This window comes from Oryctolagus cuniculus, chromosome X, assembly GCF_051225735.1.
Source record: "Oryctolagus cuniculus isolate XC-2025 breed Fujian yellow rabbit chromosome X, ASM5122573v1, whole genome shotgun sequence".
Taxonomy (NCBI): Eukaryota; Metazoa; Chordata; class Mammalia; order Lagomorpha; family Leporidae; genus Oryctolagus; species Oryctolagus cuniculus.
Genome location: NC_142888.1, coordinates 39,835,444 through 39,859,390, shown reverse-complemented (window position 1 = coordinate 39,859,390; position 23,947 = coordinate 39,835,444). Strand labels below are relative to the sequence as shown.

At 39.8% G+C, this 23,947-nt stretch overlaps 1 long non-coding RNA gene across 20 annotated transcripts; it reads right to left on the bottom strand.

The window, feature by feature from the left end:
• Nucleotides 1-1,845: 1,845 nt before the first annotated feature.
• Nucleotides 1,846-23,947, bottom strand: LOC103351843 (negative regulator of P-body association). Of its 20 annotated transcripts, none has more exons than XR_011385388.2 (6): nucleotides 23,622-23,947; nucleotides 22,947-23,042; nucleotides 21,538-21,673; nucleotides 20,857-20,913; nucleotides 11,819-11,945; nucleotides 1,846-2,111 (listed from the first exon to the last, which is right to left on the bottom strand). It is a non-coding gene; the product is annotated as a negative regulator of P-body association (long non-coding RNA). The 20 variants fall into 20 exon arrangements; XR_011385389.2 differs by having other exon boundaries at nucleotides 22,947-23,034; XR_011385384.2 differs by lacking the exons at nucleotides 11,819-11,945; nucleotides 20,857-20,913 and adding an exon at nucleotides 23,158-23,236.

Here is a 23,947-nt window from a genome sequence, read left to right as displayed (position 1 = left end):
ATGGTGTCCTTTGAAACAAAGTTTAATTTATATCAGTACTACATAGTTTGGCTTGTTGAAAATTTTAAGTGAAATTTGGAAATGTTATTTCATGTATATGTGTACACACACACACAGATCATCCATCCCCAGGTTCACTCCCCCACTGCCTGCAAAGGTGGAGGCTGAGCCAGGTAGAAACCAAGAGATCATAATGTATCCAGACCACCTACACCAATGGCAGTAATCACTACTTCAGCTATCACTGCTACCTCCCAGGGTGCACATTAACAGAAAGCTGGTATCAGAAGCAGATCTGGGACATGAACCTAGGTGCTCTGATATGGGTTGTGGACATCTTAAGTGGCATCTCAACTACTGCACCAAATGCCCACCCTATGTCTAAAATATGATTTGGAACTGGCGCTGTGGCATAGTGGGCTAAACCTCTGCCTACAGCACTGGCATCCTATACCGGTATCGGTTCTAGTCCCGACTGCTCCACTTCTGATCCAGCTCTCTACTATGGCCTGGGAAAGCAGTAGAAGATGGCTCAAGTGCTTCAGTCCATGCACCCATGTGGAATACCTGGAAGAAGCTCCTGGCTCCTGGCTTCAGATCGGGTCTGCTCCAGTCATTGAGTCTATCTGGGGAGTGAATCAGAGGATGGAAGACCTTTCTCTCTGTTTCTCCTTTTCTCTGTCTGTAACTCTACCTCTAAAATAAACAAATAAATAAGTAATCTTTAAAAAATAATAGAAAATAAAATAAATATTTCCAAAAAAATAAAAAAATATAATAATTAACACCATACTCCCATTTGCAATTTTTTAGATACTTTGATTCTGGGGCTGGGCACTAAGTTCAGTGAACTGAATCAAACACTCAAATTTCACAAATATTCTAAAACTTTATTATATCCTGTCAGGAGATTTAATTACTTATTTGAACACATTATATATTGGCCATGTTTATATAACATTTTCAAATGTATTATTATATGCTTAGGAAAATATGTGTAGATTTTGTTGTAATTGAGAAGACAAAATTTCTCTTTTCTACAACCCTAGAAGACAGTTATTATAGTTTCTAGACCATTTTCCTATAAATATCTAATTTATAAACAATTCATAACTGTTTGAAATATTGAAATCTACTTTAGGTGGGCATTTGACTTAGTAGTTAAGACAATTTCATCCCATATCATAATGCCTTGGTTTGATACATCGCTCTGACTCCTGACTTCAATTTCCTGCTAATGTAGACCCTGGGAGACAGCAGTAATGGTTCAAGTAATTGGTTTCCTGACACTCATATAGGTGACCTGCACCTAATTTCCAACTCCCAGATTTGGCTCCAGTCCAGCCCTAGATATTGTGGATATTTGGGAAGTGAACCAGTAGATGGGAGCACTCTTTCTTGCTCCTCTCTCTATCCTTCTCAAATAACTAAATAAATAATTTTAAATGTATAAAGTTGCTAACAAAAATTTTCAAATTCTGTTTCTCTTTTTTCATCCTAATTTAAAAAGTCTTAAATGAAAGTAAAACATTCATAAAAATCAAGCACAGCAACCATCTTGACGAGGGAAATAGTTAAGATGTAGAAGAGCATGGCATGGAAGCTAATGTGGTAGGATACAGATACAATAAAAAAAAAATATGACAGTAAAATGAAGAAACTGTTCTGGGATCTTGATTCATTTTCTGATTTTACCCTTCATCGTATTTCCTGGTGTTGTCACATGCTAATGAATAAGTAGATATCCACTTGTAGAAATAAGGTTGTATTTTGACACTAATTTTAGTTATATTTTATATTTTGAGTTCTTGTGAAGTATGGTTTACTAGACAGTAGTAATACAGATTTAACACAACAATGAGAGACAAAATTTATTGGGACCTTAATGAATTTATGGCAATTTAAAGTTATACAGCAAGGATTAGAATATCACCAACAGAGAGCACTGGTTGGCTGCGTGCAGGACCATCTCATGGGCAATATTTGTTTTAGTGAGTTCATCATGATTCAGGCCATGACCTTCGGTCTTAGAAGTCTACAAGCTGATCTTGCCCATGTCCTAGAATTCATCCAAATTCAGGAGGTAAATTCACGCTGATTACATCATAATACTGAAAGATAAAAATGACAATTTATTAATTTATAATGAGGAATGTGATTATCATACAGGGCAGATATGCCTCTTGAGAAGACAACACCTACTGTCCCTTTTAAGCAGGTGACAGGAAAAGCAAAATTATTAAAAGAGGTCATGATAAACACAAAATCAAATCACAATATGCTAATGAGTTCACGATATATTTGACTGCAACATGAAGATTCTACTGTAGGGCGTAACAGATGTTTTGATCACTGTAGACGCATTTCTCCCAAAAAAGTGCTAACATGTATAACTTTATGACTGCTTTTTTTGGTTTTTTGAGGATTTTTTGGTTTTCCATAATTGATCAATCAGCTTTCTTAGTCTTCCATCGCCTCTTGACACATAACTTATATTTTTCAGGAAATCTGTTTACACAAATAATATAAACAACAGACAAAATTCTTACTTCAAACAAGATTTTACCATTCCTCTGACCTCTTCAGAAAAAAACACAGGTATCAGTCCTTTTTAAGCCTTTTTCTATGTATTGAGAAATATCCATAATGAATGGTTACTGTAGTATAAAGTTTTTTTTTAAAGAAATTTATATATTTTTTCCAAAAGAAACCTTTTATGTAAGGAATACGAACTTCATGCATTTCATAAGTACAAATTTAGGAATACAGTACTTCTTCCTACCATACCTCCCCTCTAAACTATACTCCCTCCACTCCACCTCCTCCCATTTCCAGTCCCATTCTCCAATAAGATCCATTTTCAATTAGTATAAAGTTTCAGATTTATGATTTGGTATATAAGTTAGATTATCCATACACACTGTTGTAAAAATAATTTTTACATTTAAGATTATCATAATGATATTTCTATCATAATATTTCTATAGCAATATGACATAACAAAAAACCCACTAAAGCAAAGGAAAGGACAAATATCATTTGAAATACACTACAGGAAAAAATACAGGGAACAATAGTAATATACACACAATGAATGACATAATAATTTCAGTATGAATACATCAATCAATACAAATAATTTCTCCCTTAAAAAATTGTAATGACCCACCCAGGGGCTGGAAGAATGGCACAGCAGGATAAGCCAGCATCCCATATCTGAGCATTGGCTTGAGCCCCAGCTTCTCTTCTGATCCAGCTCCAAGATACTGTGCCAGGGGAAGCAACAGAAGATGGTACAAGTACTTGCAACCTGTGAACCTGTGTGGGAGACCAGATGGAGTTCCAGTCTCCAGGCTATGACCTGGCCCAGACTTCTTGTCTACTACAGAAATTTAGAGAGTGAATAGCTAATAGATGTCATCTCTCTCTCTCTCTCTCTCTCTTTCTCTGTGTGTGTGTTCCAATTATTTTCAAAAAATAAATAAATAAACCATAAAGAAAATAAAGAGGAAATCATGACATATCTCACAAACGGAGGAAGTGGGAAAACAAATAAGCAGTAAAATAAAGGGTTGTGAGGTGGCCACCTAGGTGGGCAATGTTCCGAAGTGAGAGCCGCACAGCAAAGCTACACCTGGAGATGAAAAAGAAGATGCAAAAGGATGTGATATCCTCTAAACAAAACTTCCTCATCTATGTGTCCCTGCTGTGAGTCATTCCTTTTATATATATGTAAAAAAAAAAATGGACAGCATACAAAGACTGAGCATCACACTTGGATGCATGAGATAAATAACTTGCTTACTGTTTCTACTCCTTTCTGCAAATGAGTAGGCCTGGAAAGGTATATGAGATTCTAATTGAATGGTCATAAAAATTGTACTTGTTAAGAACAAGTTAGGTTCTGATAACTGACCTTCATGGCTAAAGTATAAACCTATTTAGGAAGTACAAAGAGACTTGTGGTCACAGTGATCTCTTCTGCCTACAATAGACAGCCTCTTTGAATGTTGGTGTAAAGGTGACAAATGCCAAATGCCATTTTTTTTTGGTTTTTCAGTTTTTAAAAGGGATATTTATTAAACAAGTTTCAGTTATAATACATTTAAGTCTCAGAATTTCATACAAACAATACTACCAAACTCATAAAGTATTGGTATTACATCTTAAAATTGTTCCCAATCTTAAAAAGTGTACACTCAGATGCCTTACAGAATATTAAACCAAGAAGAATTAACAAACATGCCAAATGTTTCCACTTTGAATCATAGACATAGCTCCTATATTTGAATTTACAGAAAAACATGATTCTCAACATGCATCTGGAATTTTCAATGTATTGTGGTATAAGTGCAACATTTAAAATAAGCAAAACTGCTTTAACCTAAATATGCTTCCTGCTTTAGGTAAACTCCTACAACTTAAGAAAAGCTGAACATATTTTTAATAGTTATGATCAACAATTATTTCTGGTAAAAAAAAAACACCTCATCATCCATGAAACAAGAATTTGAGAAGCAGCAGCAAACTTCACGCCACAGAATGGGGTCAAAGTGAAATTGAATGGACATCCTGCAGCCTACTGGAAAAGAGCCAGGAGAGAAGGCAAGGCCTCAACTGCACAAACCAGAAAAAGACAAAGGCATGTCAAACCCTGAAGAAGATAGTATGTCCTGTGACCACAATACACAAACCCAGCAAACCTCTTTCACCACTGGATGAGAGGATGAGGTAAGCAGGGACCTGACAAAGGGAGAGTACAAGTGGCAGGTGATCCATTCCAATAGTCAATACAGATGGTTTTACTTGCACAGGCAAAGAAAGTTCATTCTCCTGCAGGATCCGACCTCCGTGCTCCCACCCAATCTCATCCCGCCTTCCACGCAGAAATCAGTTCTCCACAAAACAAGAATTGGAGAAGCAGAGGCAAACGTCATAATGCAGTAGTCATGTAGAAAACAGAACAAGGACCAAGTGGGGCTTGCATCCCCTCGCACACAGATGAAATACAGGAGGGCAGCCTGTGGCCTCCTGGGGGAAGAGGCAGGAGTCATGGCACAGCCGCACAGCCTCAGCTGTTGGAGCCAGAGACCTGAACTGGGTACAGACACAGGCTTGTGGCACCCTGACACGAATATATTAAGGCTTCCCATCTCCCACCCCCTTCATGCCTGGAAAACCTCATCCACTACTGTTCATGGCATGCCAGAACACTAAGCAGTAGTAAGTGGGGACCAGGAAGCTCAACAATTGGCACCCTTAGCTTGGCTTGGGGTACCCTGCACAGATGCTTTCATGTAAGGGGAAACTGGAACACTCGCTTGCCTGAGTATGCATGGAAGCACATGAAGACTCAGGAAGGGGTGAGAAGGGATTGCTGTTGAACATGAAAAACGATGGTCCCTGTCCACATCTCTGCATTTCCCTCTTCCTACATTTTCCCAAAACAGGTGTTGGATGGGACATTGAGGTTACTAAACATCAGGGTAAACTCCAGAGTACTGTATGCCTGACAGTTCTGAGTGTGTATGTGTGTGTGTGTGTGTGTGTGTCTGTTTCTGTGCATCTGTGTGTGAGCGAGACAGAGCGAGTAGACAGAGAGGTGACACCTGTTTGCATGAGGGTATCTCTTTCTCTGGCCAGAACTCCCTCCAGGGATACATTCAAGTGGAAGAACAAAGGAAATGTTAACTCCACTTTGTGGGCGTCCCCCTGCATACTCCCCAGGTTGCAATGGCCCAGAGTTTTTAAGTTTCTCTCCTAGGAAAGCCTGTGTTTTCCTGCCTGGGGCCAACATCTGTCACAGGTGTGGAGGACTCAAGTGAAGAGGCAAAACATCTTGGGTACTGTGCAAAGCACTGAGCACTGGGCTCCATGCTGCTTCAGAGGTCCCAGTGGCACGGGTTGGGTGGGATACCTGCACAGCAAGGTCATCAGGGTTCCCCATCACACCAGGCTGCATGTGTGTAAACTCATGCTCCCATATTTTGTGGCACGTCTGCTGGGAAAGCATTTAAGAACTGGTCTCATGTGTCCCCCAATCACTCATTTCCTTTCCTGTCTGAATCAGGAGCAGGCCCAGAGCCCCACTTAAGTCGAAGACTACAGAAGTCTATTAGGCTCTAAGCAACACAGCTCTCTCTCCAGATGACCAACAGCAGCAGCAGCAGCAGCAGCAGCACCATGCCCCCGCCCCCCACCCGCAAACACACACATATTTTGCTGGAGAGGGAAAGGTGAAAGGCACACAAGCAACAAGCCCTTGTTCTTGGCCAGGATTCAGGCTCTCACTCAGAGGTGAATCCACACAACACCTCCTAACCCCAGCCCTGCCCCTGAAAACTCCACCATGCAGCAGGGGCTCTGATGTGCTCACTGGAGGGTGCATCCAAGACAAGAAACCAGAGAGAAAGGGTACAGCCTGGCTACACTTGGGTGAGAATCCTCACTGGCCCAAGGCAAGGCCCCTGTGTTCGAGGCGGGGGCTGTTGTTTTTGGTTTGCTGGTGTTTTATTTTGAGGCTGCAAAAAGCAGAGGCCATGGTAGGGCTAGAGGTAGAGGAGGGCTGGGATCAGGGTGAGTCATTTGTGGAGCTACAGTGCCATCCAGCGGCAACTGTGTCTGAAAACACCAAGCACCAGGGAAGCTCGCCTTCAGCCAAGCACAGGGACAGGCAAGGGGATGTGCTTGGCTGAAGAGACTAGGCCCAGGCCTGGAATTTCCCTACCCGGAGACAGAGGCCTGGAAGACAGCGTGCACACCAGGGCGTTTCGCCCTGTCCCTTCACCTGGCGACCTGCCAGCGACCGTCACCACCAGGAGGAGCACAAACACCAGCACCAGCTGCAAACGGGCCAGAGGCCTGCCTGCACTCTAAATTTAGATTCTGGCACAGAAATGCAGACAGCCCCCAAGGGCCTGAATTCAGCCCAGAGGGCGGAGCTTCGCCATAGGCCATTTTGGAGTGAGCCCACGGGAAGCCCCTAGCCTTGGTGTCCATTAGGGGGAGTACCCCGGAGAGTAAGGCCCCAGTCCTCCCCGGGAGCAGAGGAGATGACAGGTGCTGGGGGAGGGACATTTTTCGTATGGCGGCCCCAGGCCACATCCATGGGCAGCCGGCCGCCATGACGGACTGCCCTGGCCCTAGCACCTGCTATAGCAGAGAGCGCCGCGGTAGCAGACCGTGTGTCTGGGAGGGAGCCGGGAGCAGGGGTGAAGGGAGGGGTGAGTGCCAGCCACCAGCTACTTGTGGAGCTGCAGCCTCGGGGACCCCTGCCGCCCCATCTGCCCACTGTTTCGCTCTCGCCTGCTCCTGTGCCGAACCCCCTTCCCTCACCACCAACACTTTCCGCTTGATGGCAGTGTGGCGCCACAGATAAACTGCCAGGCCTGGGTGGCGTGCCCCTCTGCACCAAGGCTCCTCCGCCTTTTGCAACTTGAAAAAAAGGAAGGAAAAAGAAACAAGGGTAGGAGGCCAGGAAAGACACACACACCTGCCACCAAGCCTTAGTCTGACCACCCAATTCAAAGGGACCCTCAACCTGCCTTCAGAGCTGCCAGCTCCCTGGGTCCCGGTGCCAGTCCAGCCATTCCGCTGGCCTTGCAGCCAGACTGCACTTCCTCCCAATGCCGGTGTGGCGTCTAGCCATCCCAACTGCCACCCCAGGTCCCCGTGGCCTGCCTGGGAGCCCACAGGGCCTCAGAGGCGGTGCCTAAAAGCAACTCACTCACAGCCCATTTTGTCTTCTGCTATATAGTCCACTCCTGGTGACTAAGGAGCAGAATAGTTATTTGTAAAACACATTTTAATGAAACTAAAAGGAAAGGAGAGGATGGGTCCTTGGCACTGGAATGCAGGTTTGGGGGAGTGGAGGATAATGGGTATCTTCAAACTAATGAGTGGTTATGTCAAAAACTAACAAAAGGCGGATAGATAGATGTGGAGAAGGAAGGAGGATGGGAGGAAGAGGGGTAGGGAGCAAAGGAATATCATTATGTAATAAGTGTTGTATCTACAAACAGTATTAAATCTGTTAAAAACCAAGAGTCAAACAAACTAATCAAACTACTGGGAGATAGCATTTGGGAGTACAAGACAGATACTTCCTCTTTCCCATTCAAATAGCTGACCACTGAAAATAGTTCTGATTGTTTACCTTCTGGTTTTGATCAGGAGCTGCTGAAAGCTAAAGCGGAGGCTGAAACCTGGTCTCATGGTATATTGATAAGTTTCAGGTTCTGACATCTTCTGGTTTGTAAGTGTAGGGATGATGCACCTCAACATTTGTAGATCTAGTGACAAGCTATAGTCTTGGTTGTTGAAATCTTCCTATATATACATATATACATATAGATAGATATTTTTTAAGACATTTATTTGAAAGGTGGAGTTACAGAGAGGGAAAAATGCAGGCAGAGACAGAGAGGTCTTCCATCTACTGGTTCACTCTCCAAGTGGTCTTAATGGCCAGGACTGGGCTAGACTGAAGCCAGGAACCAGGAGTTTCATCTGGGTCTCCCACGTGGGTGCAGGTGCCCAAGCACTTGGGCCATCCTCTGATGCTTTCTCAGGTGCTTTAGCAGGGAACTAGATTGAAAGTGGAGGAACCTGGACTCGAACAGGCACCCATATGGGATGCTGGTGCTGCAGGCAGCAGCTTAACTTGCCATGCCACACACAGGCCCCATTACCCTATATTTTTAAAACTGGATTGTGTTAAAATGTTTCTTCTTTTCTGTGTCATCAAAAATAAGGGAAAAGTTTGCAATAGTAAGTTTATTCCTTATTCTGATCATTTTTACCCTGGTGGAGATTGACTGCCACTCTCCCACACAATTGATGTGACAAGGAATAGAATTTCTGTATTAACACACAATTCTAAAATAAGAAATATTAGTATTTAATATCTAAATACTCCTACATAGTGCATTCTCTATCTCCTTAATTTGAGTTCTTTGTAGACAACTGATTTGATGCTTTTAAATTTTTTTATTTATTTCTCATGTTATTTGAGAGAGAGAGAAACACACACACACACACACACACAGAGAGAGAGAGAGAGAAGAGAGAGAGAGAGAGAGAGAGAGAAAGAGAAATGAGAATCTTCTATCCTCCATTTATTTCCTCAAATACCTGTAACAGCAGGGACTGTGTCACACTGAAAGCCAGGAGCCCAGAATTCAATAGGAGTCTCACATGTGGGTGACTGGTACCATACTACTTGAGCTATCACCTGTTGCCCCCCATGGCATGCATTAACAGGAAGCTAAGTCAGAAGCTTAGCTGGAACTTGAACACAGGGACTCTGATATGAAATGTGGGTTTCCCAAGGCATGACTTAACAGTTGTGTGAGTGATTACTGATGCCATAAACAAGAGTGTCAATCATTAAGTCAACAACAGGAGTCACTGTGCACTTACTCCCCATGTAGAATCTCTGTCCTTAATATGTTGTACAGTGTGAATTAATGCTATAACTAGTACCCAAATGGTACTTTATACTTTGTGTTTCTGTGTGGGTGCCAACTGTTGAAATCTTTACTTAATATATACTAAATTGATCTTCCATATATAAAGATAATTGAAAATGAATCTTGATGTGAAAGGAATGGGAGAGGGAGTGGGAGATGGGAGGATTGCAGGTGGGAGGGAAGTTATGGGGGGAGCCACTGTAATCCAAAAGCTGTACTTTGGAAATTTATATTTATTAAACAAAAGTTTAAAAAAACAGTCGTGTGAAATTCCAGCCCCTGAGTTGTTTTCCTCTTATTTTCAATTATGACATATGTCAGGATTAATTAGTAGCATCTATTTCCAAATCAATCTTTCATAATTTTAAAATCACTGCAGGGGCCAGCACTGTGGTGTAGTGGGCTAGACCTCCACCTAAGGCACCAGCATTTGATATGGGCACTAGTTCAAGTCCCAGCTGCTCCTCTTATGATCCAGCTCTCTGCTATGGCCTGGGAGGGCAATAGACATGGCTCAAATGCTTGTGCCCCTGCACCCACTTGGGAGACTCAGAAAAAGCTCCTGGTTTTGGATCAGCCCAGCTCTGGCCATTGTGGCCATTCTGGGGAGTAAACCAGGGGATGGAAATTCTTTTCTGTCTGTCTATCCCTGTCTCTGTCTGTAACTCTCTCTCTCTCACATAAATAATAAAAATCTTGAAAAAAATCACTGCAGTAAATTTCATTTACCATAAAATTTAACATCTATAAAATACTAGAGAACATTTTATTTTTATCTCAGTTAAAAAGACTGCCTTAGAACAGGAAGCTAACAGTCTCTATACAACTGTTCATAAATTTACGAAGATAACTGCTTCCTTAAAATGCCTTTCTCTTTATGAGAAATAAAATATTAAAAATGATTGCCAGTCATTTGGGGGTATTAAAAATCTGTTAGAACAGACTATAATTTTGATTTTACAATATTTTATAGGAAGATGCCTGTCACACAAATAACAGCTTTTGTTTTCCTGAGCTTTTAAATGACAGACGTCCAAACATGCAAACAACTATATAACAAAGTTTCCCAGTCTTCCTGTAAAGAATCAGGCAAATTTGAGACGCAAGAAATCATTGCAATCACTCAAAAGCTTATGTTGCCCCACCAGGACAATAATAAGCACTTTCTAAATAAAAACAACTTTTATGTTCACAATTTAAATTTTATAACATAGGGCCAAAAAAATAGTAGAAATGTGTTAGAGTCATAGCAATTGATATAATTTAAAGGAAAAGAAAACCATAATAAAATCTATGTGATTAATGCTTTAAAAAAGTAGAGCTGTTACTTAGTTTGGTTCTTTGGAAATGTACAATTTAACAAAATAAACGCATGTTATAAAATCTTGCAATCCATGAGTCAGTAATATGTTTAAAATACAGATAAGTGATGGATATCAAAGACACTACTGGCAGACAGAAACAATTCATCAAGCTAAACACTTAAGATTTATGGACTTCACTATAAGTTATATTAAAACAAAGCAAAAACCATGAAGTAAACTAATAAAATTCTTTTATGCCCTTTACTTCTCTTTTACATTGCTAATGAACCAGATGGAAGATGTTACACTGAGAATTCAACATGCCATCTGCCAAGTCAGCACTTGACATGTGCAGTAATAGACAAATACCAAGCACAGAAATGGCAAAGAGGAAGTATTCACTTCTAGAGGCAGAGGAGAGGGAACAAGGAATACAATTTCCAGAGTCTATAACAAATGAACAGGATGTGGAAAAATGAAGTTCACAAGGGAGACAAGGGTGTAAAGATATCAGAGATAGCCAAATGTCCAAAGAAATGAGCATCAAATAACAGTATGTTCATTAAAATAACCTAGTAATATATAAATACAAATACAAGAAAAGGCTTCTGTGTGGTTGGAATGGAGGGATTAGTAACAATAGAGAATAGAGAAAGCCTGTATAAGAAACATGCGGTAAGGAATATGTTAGGCCATGCTAAGACTTTAGATTTTATCATAGGAAGCAGGAAATCATGATAGGATTTTAAGTAGGAAAATTATATGGTTAGATATTTACTTTAGAAATGTGATTCTAGAGGCTACGCCAAGTCAACAGGCAGGAATGGAGGCAGGAGATCAGTATTGTCATTTAGGACAGAAATGGTGAGGGTCCAAACCAGAGTATGGGAATAGTTAGGTGAATGAGGAAGGAAATGACAAATTCCTGACATATTTTGAAGGACTAATCTTTATGACTGGGTGACAGATTAAACAGTGGAGGTACAGAAGAGGAGGAACAGGACATGATGCCCTAATTTTTGGATTGGGGAAATTAGTACTCACAAGAATAAAAACAGGTTTGTGGTGTTGCTGGTGATGATTCAAAGATTCCAGTTTTGGCTGTGTTCAGTTTGCAGTGCTGATAAGGCATCCACAGAGAAAGGGTCAGCAGGCAGTTAGTTACATGTCTCTGAAGGTTTAAAAAAGATTTGTTCTCAAAATACGTATTTGTGAGTCAACTACATATATGTTTAATTTAACTCAGAGCAGTGGGTGAGACTGCCAAGTGGAAATGAGAATTAAAACAAGGATATTTAAGAACAACCCAATCAGGATCAGGGCAGAGTAAGAGCATTCAGAAAATGGCAATGACAGACAGTGGCCAGATATATAAAAAGAGAGCTAGAAAGAAAGATATCACAGAAAGGGAGAGAGGGGCTGGTGGTGAGGCACAGCAGGTTAAGTTCCTATTATCCCATATCATTGCACTAGTTTGAGTCCTAGCTGCTCTGCTTCTGACGTAGCTCCCTGCTAATGTAATGTGCATGGGAATTCAGCAGAAGATGGTCCAGATGCTTGGACCCCTGCCACTTACATGGAAAGCCCAGATAGAGCTTCAGGCTCCTGGTTTCAGCCTACCAGCCCTGGCTATTGTGGACATTTGGGGAGTGAACTAGAAGATGCAGGATCAATCTCTTTCTGTCTCTCTCTCTCTGTCTTTCCCTCTCTGCCTTTCAAATAAGTAAAATAAATCTTAAAAAAAGTAAAGGAAGAAAAGAATTTTAGGTATCACAGAAAGGTTAAGATATATTCACGGGAATTGAGAATAACAGTTATGGTAACCTCTACCACAAAGCATCATGCATAAGCTACTCTTACAAATCTCTGCATTTATGCTTAAAAGTTGCCAGCATTTGGGGCCGGCATTGTGGCATAGCAGGTTAAGCTGCCACCTGGTTCTAGTACTGGCTGCTCCACTTCTGATCCAATCCAGTTCCCTGCTAATGGCATCAGAAGAGCAGCAGAGGATGGCTCAAGTGTTTGGGCCCTGCTAACCATGTGGAAGATCTGGATGAAGCTCCTGGCTTCAGGCTGGTTCAGCCCTGGAAGTTGCAGCTATCTGGGGAGTAAACCAGCGGATTAAAGAACTGTTTCGGGACATGCTCAAGCTGACTTACCTCAAACGGTAGAGTTAGAAACATACCAGGGGATTCCAATTCAATCCCATCAAGGTGGCATGTACCAATGCCATCTCACTAGTCCCAGTGATCAATTTCTGTTCACAATTGATCATAATGATAGGACTAAGAACCAAAGGGATCACATAAACAAGAATAGGGTCTGCAAATACTAGCCGATAGAATAAAAAAAGGAGAGAACGATCCAACATGGGAAGTGAGATACACAGCAGACCCATAGAATGGCAGATGTCCTCAACAGCACTCTGGCCTCAGAATCAGCCCTTAAGGCATTGGATCTGGCTGAAATGCCCATGAGAGTATTTCAGGCATGGAAAACCAAGACACTCTGGGGGAAAAAAAAAAAAAAAAACCTAAATGAATGATCTCCGCGAGTGAGATCCCAGTGGAAAGAACGGGTCATCAAAGAAGGAGGTACCTTTCTCTGAAGGGAGGAGAGAACTTCCACTTTGACCATGGCCTTGTCTAAAAATTATCAGAGTCGGTGAACTCAGGGGACTTCCATAGCCTTGGCAGCTCATGACAAGAGCCTAGGGTGATTACTGATGCCATAAACAAGAGTGTCAATTTGTTAAGTCAACAACAGGAGTCACTGTGCACTTACTCCTCATGTAGGATCTTTGTCCTTAGTGTGCTGTACATTGAGATTTAATGCTATAACTAGTACTCAAACAGTATTTTTCACTTTATGTTTCTGTGTGGGAGCAAACTGTTGAAATCTTTACTTAATGTATGCTAAACTGATCTTCCATATATAAAGAGAATCGAAAATGAATCATGATGTGAATGGAAGGGGAGAGGGAGTGGGAAAGGGGAGGGTTGCGGGTGGGAGGGACGTTATGGGGGGAAGCCATTGTAATCCATAAGCTGTACTTTGGAAATTTATATTCATTAAATAAAAGTTTTTTTTAAAAAAAAAGAAAAAAACAAAACAAACAAACAAAAAAGAACTGTTTCTCTTTCTTTCTGTAACTTCGACTTTTAAATAAATTAATAAATCTTTAAAATAAACCTGAAGTAATTTTAAAAGACTTGGTATCTGTAATATGAAAGACAAATACAGGGGCCGGCACTGTGGCGTAGCAGGTGGGGCCGCTGCCTGTGGTGCCGGCATCCCATGTGGGTGCCGGTTCTAGTTCCTGCTACTCCACTTCTGATCTAGCTCTCTGTTGTGGCCTGGAAAGCAGTACAGGATGGCTCAAGTCCTTGGGACCCTGTGCCAACGTGGGAGACCTGGAGGCGGCTCCTAGTTCCTGGCTTCAGATCTGCACAGCTCCAGCCATTGTGGCCAATTGAGGAGTGCACCAGTGGATGGAAGACCTCTCTCTCTGTCTCTCTCTCTCTTTCTCTCTGCCTCTCCTCTCTGTGTAAGTCTGACATTCAAATAAATGCATGAATCTTTGAAAAAAAAAAAAGGAAGACAAATGCAACAAAAGCTATTTTAACGAAGCAAAGCATTTAAATATGTAAATGCTGAGGCATGACAATAGAAGAAAATAAACTATGCAGAAAAATATACAGAGAATGCTTATAAATATGGTAGCTACAAATGATAACTGATACAGGTTTATTGTTACTGATATCTCAAATGTCCAAGGGCAGAATTTTTTTGTAGATGGCATGATTTTCCAAAATGATGAACAAAACAAAGTAACATCTTATCTTGGTTTATCTGGTAACTGCATTCCTGGAAAAGTCTGTGTGTAGTAAAATTTATATTTTGTATATTAAATGGAGTTCAATTCAAGGCCTAGATTAATATAAACAGATTTTTCACCTAGGTAAACATCCAACGGGATAGTCAAAAGTTGTCTAGGATGTAGAAAATGTCTTCTTTGTGCAGGCTGTCCTGCATATTGCAGAACATTTAGCATCCCTGATCATATTCACAACATGCCAGCGAGCACTCTGCTTGTTATAATCACCTTAATTGCCTTTCATAAACTTTCAAACCACCCCCTCAAGATTGCATTATTTCTTTCTTTCTTTCTTTTTTTTTTTTTTTTTTTTTTGACAGGCAGAGTGAACAGTGAGAGAGAGACAGAGAGAAAGGTCTTCCTTTGCCGTTGGTTCACCCTCCAATGGCTGCTGCGGCCGGTGCACTGCGGCCAGCGCACTGCGCTGATCCAATGGCAGGAGCCAGGTGCTTCTCCTGGCCTCCCATGGGGTGCAGGGCCCAAGCACTTGGGCCATCCTCCACTGCACTCCCGGGCCACAGCAGAGAGCTGGCCTGGAAGAGGGGCAACCGGGACAGAATCTGGTGCCCCGACCGGGACTAGAACCCTGTGTGCCGGTGCCGCAAGGCAGAGGATTAGCCTAGTGAGCCGCAGTGCCGGCCTGATTACATTATTTCAATTGGGAGCCACCACTCTAGTCTTATCCAAAGAAGAAAATAAGTCTTTCTCTTGGCTCCTCCCCCTCAGACAACCAGGTTTATTTCTTTTCTTTCTCAGTTATGAATTCTCTTTTCTTCTATATCTTCAGTCTCTTTTCTTACTACTCTCAGTCACTAAAGATGAGCAAATTTCCACCATTACTTTTTAATACTCTCTTGGCTGTTAATCTTTTCACAGTTACATCTAATTTTTTGTATCATCCAGTTTTTATCCTCCCATATCACCTAAACAACTCCTATGAATGGTTATACTAGTAAGACTCAATTGAGTACCTCCTGGTCACTCTTAAACCCATGCAATTTGACTTCTGCTCTCACAGCAAACTGAAAGCAGTAATGCCAGATTCACCAGTAAACTTAATTTACAAATTAATGGCTACTTTTCAGTATTGAACCCTCAAAGTTTATGAAGAATATGTACTATGAAAACACTATGCATGAATTTCACATTTTTTGCACCAAAGGAAATTTATCATTTAATTCTATTTTCCATGAACTTTTAAACACTTATATTCATTTTTATTTATGAAAGACACAAAAATAAGAGAGAGAGAGAGAGAGAGGTCTTCAATCCACTTGGTCACTCCCCAAATGCCCATAAGCACCTGAGCCAAGGGGCCCGACTACACGGGCCATCACTTCTTCCCAGGGTACACATTAGCTGGAAACTGGAATCAGTAGCAGAGGTGGAACTCAATCCTAAGCACTCCAATATGCAAAGTGGGCATCCCAAGTGGCATCTAAACCACTATTCCAAACGTCCATCCCTCCATAAACTTATTAAAGTTGGGCATTAAATTCTTTGAGATTCTCCCTTCATCTTAGGTACATTTATCTGTTCATCTTTTTTCCAGATAATCTGTAAGTTTTGGTGCCCAGAATTTCTTCCTTAACTCATATTTTCCTGTCTATATAATATTTTCTAAATTATCTAATTTATCACCTTGTTTTAACTATCATTTTTGTGATGATGGATATCCTAATCTGTTTATCTGGCCCAAACCTTTCTTGCAGTCACAGACCTTCACCTGATTGCCAGCAATCTCCATATAGCAATCTTACTCAAAATATTGAAAACCTGTTCCTTCTCTTTTATTTTATATCTGTTAGTGATATATTGAGGCTGGAAATTTAAGAATAATTTTCTGTTATCCTGTCTCCCTTGGATGACTCATCTGTGATGGTCTTATGGACATGCTAGTTTGACTAGGCTATAATCCCCAGTTATTCAACCAAACATTCATCTAGTTATCACTGTGAAGCTATTTTGGAGATGCCTCTATAATCAGTTGACTTTAAGTAAAGGGGATTTTCCTAGATAATCTATGTGGATTTTAATTAATCAGCTGAAAGGTTTTAAGGGCAAAGCTAAGGCTTTCCTGAAGGAGAAATTCCATTTGAGAACCTGAGTTTCAGTCCATGCCTGAGAATTCCAGCCTGCCTTTTCTAAAAGCCTATGCTGCAGACTTAAACAAATATCCTGCAATACATTTCTCAATATCTTTCTCTACTGGTTCTATTTCTCTGACTGTACCCCGAATGACATAATATCTAATCAATAATATTTCATTAACCTTTCTCAAATCCATTTCTTCATACTCCATTCCAATCAGCATTGGCTTAATTCAAGCCTTTATTACTTCTCAGGGTTTTCACATAAGTATCTTAAATGGTCTTCTCATTTGAATCTCTTCCTGCATTATCCTCCAACTTGGACACTGTTATGATCTACATCATAAATATGAACATAATTGTGAACATTTTATTCTCCTTAAACTATTCAATGACTTCCCTTCCTAGACTTATCTTCAACCTAATTAACATGGCACACAATGTCTTCATGTTTATGCTCTGGCTTTTATGATCTAGCTTTATCTTTCCACTCCAGGAAAATTTACGGCTACCATCCATCTCCGTCTCTCCAAGAGAACAGGCTATCTTGAACTTTGTTACTTTGGTCATTATATTCTTACCACATGAAGTGCTTTATTTTCCCCTATACCAACATCCATTCATATTTAATACTATCACTCTTTTTTTATAATTCAGATCAGATATTGAGTTACACCGGAGGTCATCCCTGGCATTTGTAGTCTAGGTCATACACTCTTCTGTTATAATACTCTTAGAGTACTCTGTGCCCTTCTCTATCCACAGAGCTTACCAAACCAGTCTATGAACCTTTGGGGTGAGTTAGATGCATTATCTGAGTAACCTCGGAAATACCTCAAATTGAATAGAAGACCTTTAGTATTTTTGTTGCTTGAATGAAAGAATGGATGGATCAGATATTGGGTATCATGTTATGGCTGGCTATTATAATGTGATTGTGCTTGGCAGAATCATAGTCATACAAAGATGTTCACCCTGTAATTCCCAGACCCCTTGACTATGTTACCTTAAAAGGTAAAAGGAAATTTCTTGATGTGATTAAGTTAAGGATCTTGACATAGAGAATATTATTCTGGGTTACCTAGGTAGGCACACTTTAGTTGTATGTGTCCTTAAAAGCAAAGGACCTTTCAAGAGCTGAGTCAGAGAGAATAATGACAAAGGAAGTGGGAGAAATTCTACATATGAGAAAGAATCAATCCGTCATTGTTGGCTTTGAAGATGTGTGATCACAAACCAAGGAATGCAGATAGCCACTATAAGCTGGGAACAGCACCCAGCTGACATCCAGCAAGGAAATAAGGAACTGAATTCTGTCACCAACTGAATGGATATGACACAGATTCTCCCCTCGAGCCTCTAGGAGGTAATGTAGCTGGCCAACACCTTATTTTTGGGCTGATTAGACACTTACTATACTTCTAATCTACAGAACCACAAGATAATATATATGTTGTTGTACGCTCCTAAATCTGTGACAATTTTATTATGATTATAATAGAAAATAAATACAGAATCCATACAAGAAAATATGGAATACTTTTCAAGACAAAGGATTTAGATGATATGACAGCAAGTCAGGATGTAAGATTACAAAGAAAGGAACTTGATCATATCATATTTGCCTATTAAAATGATCATTCTAAAGTAGTATGATAAGGCCCTTACATAATGAGAGACAAAAAGTGGTGAAGCTTATAGCAAAAGGTTCTTAAGGAGACTATACATAAGTTACTACAAAGCCCCTCTGAGAATTATAGAGAGACAACAATCCAGGCTATGTAAATGCTTCATGGTAGGAAAATACGATGACCAAATAAATATGAGAGCTCCCTTTAATGATGAGATCTTCTGCTGTAAAAAACCTAGATAAGAAATATGGTGCTAACTATATACAATAATTCTACCTGTGTCACCGAAAATGTGACTAAAGGCACCACCCAGATATCTATGAAATCATCAAAGAACATCAAGTCCCTTGGAAGGGATGGAGCTGTTTAGTCATTTTGCTAACAAAGCCTAAATTAATAACTGGAAAATAATCAGATAAAGTCACATTGTGGACATACACAGGGCAACTGCCTAGACTCATCAGAAATGCTAATTCATGAAAAATTAAAAGAAAAAGACTGGCAGGTGTTATTCTAGATTCACATACCAGGGGATTCCAATTCAATCCCATCAAGGTGGCATGTACCAATGCCATCTCACTAGTCCCAGTGATCAATTTCTGTTCACAATTGATCATAATGATAGGACTAAGAACCAAAGGGATCACATAAACAAGAATAGTGTCTGCAAATACTAGCCGATAGAATAAAAAAGGGAGAGAACAATCCAACATGGGAAGTGAGATACACAGCAGACCCATAGAATGGCAGATGTCCTCAACAGCACTCTGGCCTCAGAATCAGCCCTTAAGGCATGTGGATCTGGCTGAAATGCCCATGAGAGTATTTCAGGCATGGAAAACCAAGACACTCTGGGGGAAAAAAAAAAAAAAACCTAAATGAATGATCTCCGCGAGTGAGATCCCAGTGGAAAGAACGGGTCATCAAAGAAGGAGGTACCTTTCTCTGAAGGGAGGAGAGAACTTCCACTTTGACCATGGCCTTGTCTAAAAATTATCAGAGTCGGTGAACTCAGGGGACTTCCATAGCCTTGGCAGCTCATGACAAGAGCCTAGGGTGATTACTGATGCCATAAACAAGAGTGTCAATTTGTTAAGTCAACAACAGGAGTCACTGTGCACTTACTCCTCATGTAGGATCTTTGTCCTTAGTGTGCTGTACATTGAGATTTAATGCTATAACTAGTACTCAAACAGTATTTTTCACTTTATGTTTCTGTGTGGGAGCAAACTGTTGAAATCTTTACTTAATGTATGCTAAACTGATCTTCCATATATAAAGAGAATCGAAAATGAATCATGATGTGAATGGAAGGGGAGAGGGAGTGGGAAAGGGGAGGGTTGCGGGTGGGAGGGACGTTATGGGGGGAAGCCATTGTAATCCATAAGCTGTACTTTGGAAATTTATATTCATTAAATAAAAGTTAAAAAAAGTACTAAAGGGGCATGGCAAATAAATACATTACCCTAAATTGGAAGTTAAGCCAAAAAAAGAAAATAGCTATAAAACATTATTGGCACAATTGATGAAAACTGAATACAGTATAGACAGGAATATTACATTGACATAAAATTTCGTGATGTTGACAACATATACTGAAGTTATGTAAGGTAAGGAAACAATATGGGCAAATTACTGGCAAATAGGGAAGGAATAGAGACAGAATGAGGAAGAAAAAAGAGAACAGAAAAGTATACATGGCAAATGTTAATTGAGGAACCTGGATAAAGGGTAATATCGGAGTTCTTCGAAAGTTCTTTGTAATATTCTTATGAAATTAGAAAGAACAGGTTAAATAACTCAAAAGTGAAAAAGAAAACATAAGGGAGCCGACACTACTGTGCAGCAGGTTAAACTACTGCTTGTAGCGCAGTCATCCCTGCCATCCCATATGGGCACTGGTGGGAATACGGGCTGTTTAACTTTTGATTCAGCTCCCTGCTATTGCACCTGGGAAAGCAGTGAAGATCTCCCAAGTCTTTGGGCCCTTGCACCCATGGGGGAGACCTGGCTTTCACCTGGTTCTGCCCAGCCATTAAAGTTATTTGGGGAGTGAACCAGTGGATGGAAGATTTCTCTATCTTTTCCTCTCTCTGTCTTTAACTCTGCCTTTCAAATAATATAAATCTTTTTTTTAAATTAGAATGTAACAAATATTGAATGATAACAGAAATACTACATATAAAATTTGTGAAATTCTTCTAAAGTGGCAGAGAATTTATAGTATTAAATTTTTAATTTAGAAAAGAAGACTAAAAATTAATGAGCCAGAGGTCCAACTTAATAAATTAAAAAACAAGAAATTCAGAAAGAGAAATATAAACATAAAAGCAAAAATTACTAAAGTAGAAAATAAAATAATCAATGAAGAAGCTTGATGAAACCAAAAGCAGGAAATGGATTAGATTGTGATTATGGTAATTTAGCACACTGTCACAATGATATTAATGGTGGAAAAAAGCATATGATCATGGCAATACGTACAAAGCATTTGGTGAAAAAACCTCCATATGTATTCATGATAGGGACTCTTTCAGCCAACTAGAAATAAGAAGGAATTTTCTTAATACAAGAAAGAAAATTTATTGAAAGAATGGTAAAACTTCTGTAGAATTCTCCTAGGAGCAAGACATGGAAATCCTCTACCACTACCATGATTTTTCTCCTTGGAAGATTCTAGATAGTACAGTAAGATAAGCTGAAAAATATAATAAGAAAGAAGAAATTGCTATTATTCATAATTAATTAAAAGATAATCTAATAGAATATATAAATTATTGAAATAAATAGAATTCAGAAAAGCTGTAGTACATAAATCAATATATAAAAATATCAATTGTGCTCCCATTTATCAACAATTGGAAAATGTGGCTAAAAAGATACATTTCATAGTAACACCAGAAACTATTATGTAATTGGGAGTCAATTTATGAATGAATAAATTATAAGTTCATAATTATATATAATAAAATAAATTATAAATTAATATATAAACATCTTACAGATTATAATATTATACACTTTAATTATTTCATATAATGTAGAAAATAGTTTTAGTTTTCTTATTTGGTGTTAGCTCTTTGCTTTTTGTTTGGCTAGTTATTTTTCATGTGTCAAAATCAACTCTTATTCCTCCTCCTCTTAAATTTTTGGTCAAGAAGTTACCTTAAATTTCACAACTTCCAGGTGCAGAACATCAGAAAAAGCAGGGTAGCATTGTAAATAATCTTCACTGTCTTCACTGGGTGAACTATTTTACGAATGCACCAAGGAAATGGAGTCATAATGCAATCCCTTTAGACTGAAAAACAGTAAAATAAAGTGAAATCATTCCTTCTGTTACTGCCCATTTCTCATTTCTCCTGGCTTCCTCAAGTCCTTATGCTCCACTCTGCCCCTATTTCAATGCTATATGATATATTCTTACAAAACAGCTGTGCAAGGGAGCTTCAAAAAGTTTATGGAAAATGGAACTAAAAGATATCCTGCATTTCCCATGAACATTTTGAAGATTTCTAGTTTACATAATATTTAGAAGGGGTGCATTACATAGTAGTTTAGAACACAGACTCTAGAAACAAACATTCTGGATTCAAAGCCCAGTTTGGTCATTTAAGTGCTGTGTAACTTGGTAAAACTTAGCTTTACCTATACAAACCTCCCTAGTATAGTTGTTGTGGCTATATATATTAAACTATGCAAAGCCTTTTTGGAACAATGTCTGACACATACAAAGTGTTCAACGAATATTAGCTATTATTCTAATTTTCAGTTATTTGAATCGCTGGGGGAAATTAAATAATGGTTATATTCTTGCCCTGCACAGGCCCTTTTACTTTTTATCTGAGTGTTTCTCTCCTTGTGCCTCCCACTATCTCATCCCCACTACCAATTTAGATAGAGGTAACGATGAGGGAAGTAATGCTTTTATGGAATGAAGTGATATTTTCAAGTGAAAAAGAGCTCATTATATCTTTCTGTACTACCACCAAATCCAATACCCAGAATCTCCTTCGTTGTTATTGTGACTTCATCAATTATTGATTCATTTACTCAAATATCTGTTTCTCTCCTACTTTTTACCAGGCACTACATGTTGATAATCTACCCCTTACAACTCCAAGTACAATGTTTACCTATTGCAGGGGATCCATTAAAGTTCATTTCATGAATAAAGAATGGATCCCTCTCTCTTGATTGTAAGATTATAAGATATTTGATTATAAGATATTTGATATCTTGTATCATATTTGGTTTCATTGTTTCATTCTATAAAGCTCATCTAAACAGGAGACTGCTTTGCTAATAGTAAGAACTGGACTCCCAAAACACAAATAATACCACTTATGTAAAAACCTTCTATATTACAACTGCTTATGAAATAAACTGCACACTTCTCAGCACAACATTTAAGGCCCTGTAACACTGTACCATCACCACCTAGTCCTTCTGATAGATTCACAGTTACAGCCAAGCTGGTTCCGAGAATAAGCTTGCTTTCAGACTTTCGTTCTGGAAACAGCACAAGGCCTAAAAAGCGTTCCCTCCCCCTCCACATGGCAGATGTCACTCACCCTTTAAGGCCCACCCAAAGTTCCCCCTTCCTCTTTTGATGGCTCATGATTACTACCAGGCAGTGACTTGGTCCATCCTCCATGCTTCCTGAATACCTTGAACAAGCAAACATTATGGCACTTGGGTTTGACCATCATATTGTAACTTTTAAAAAACAAACTTATTAAACTCTCCCACCTTAGAAAGAAAGACACACTTCTGAAGCCTCACCTTACAATCCCTTCTGTTAGCACAGTGCTGGGCATAGACATTATTAGGCTTTCAATACATTCTTGTTAGTGGTCTTGCACTAGACATTTTTTAAAGGAAAAATTTTTGAATACACACAAAAGTAGAGAAAACAATATAATAAACCCCAACCTGTACATCACCCAGCTTTAATTTTATCAATTCACAATCATTTTTTTGTATCTCCCTATCTTGGCTTCATTAAATTATTTTCAAGCAAAAGAAGATTCAAGTCTATTTCTTAAAAAAAAAAACTATCTAATCTAAAATATTAAAATTATTTAATGCCACTAAATATCATTTCGTCCAAGCACATTTTGTGAAGCATCTGTTTAATGCCTGCACATTCTTTCTTCTATTTTCAAATCGTGGAAAAAAACAGGGAAAATGCATGATTTAAGTTTTAGAGAGCCTGGATGTCCCTGATGAGAAAGAAAGAATCTGACCTGGTTTGGGGTGGCAGAAATATATTCCCCTACTTCTCCGGAGGAGGAGGATGCGACTTCAGGCCGGCTGATGCAGGAGGAGGTGCGGAGGGGAGAGTGGTACTACCTCCGTTTGGAGTTCCTTCCGGATAATCCCAGCGCGGAGCTAGGAGACAGCGCTTTTTTGGAGGCTTGGCTTCCCGCGTATTTCCAGGTGGGAGTGTGGACCTCCCGGAGGCACAAGGTTGGTCCCCCATAAGGATTACTGGACCCGGGGCGTCAGCTTTCTCCAGTTGGCCCTGGCAAAGCCGAGAGACCTGAGATGGCGGCGGGTCCCCTCCGGGCAC